Source organism: Odontomachus brunneus, unplaced genomic scaffold, assembly GCF_010583005.1.
Source record: "Odontomachus brunneus isolate Ranch 3 - 2012 unplaced genomic scaffold, Obru_v1 Obru_scaffold_255, whole genome shotgun sequence".
Lineage (NCBI taxonomy): Eukaryota > Metazoa > Arthropoda > Insecta > Hymenoptera > Formicidae > Odontomachus > Odontomachus brunneus.
The window spans coordinates 53,108-53,435 of NW_022639705.1; positions in this window are offsets into that span (position 1 = coordinate 53,108).

Consider the following 328-nt stretch of genomic DNA (forward strand, 5'->3'; position numbering starts at 1 on the left):
ACACACGCACACGGACACACGGACACACGCACACGGACACACGCACACGGACACACGCACACGGACACCCAGATAAATATATATATATATATATATATTAGGGTGATCCTTATTTACTCTTGGTCAAAATTTTTTTCCGAATTTTTTCCGTGGCACCCTCCAAAAAGTTTCCTTATAATAATAAAATAATTCCTATCAAGTGTGACCCTTATTGAAATATCATACTAAGAAATACTGAAAAATTATTAGTGATTAAATATTATCAGTAATTCAGTAATTTTTTGGCCAGTACTTAATTTCTGGTGAATACTGATAATAAAATCACTGT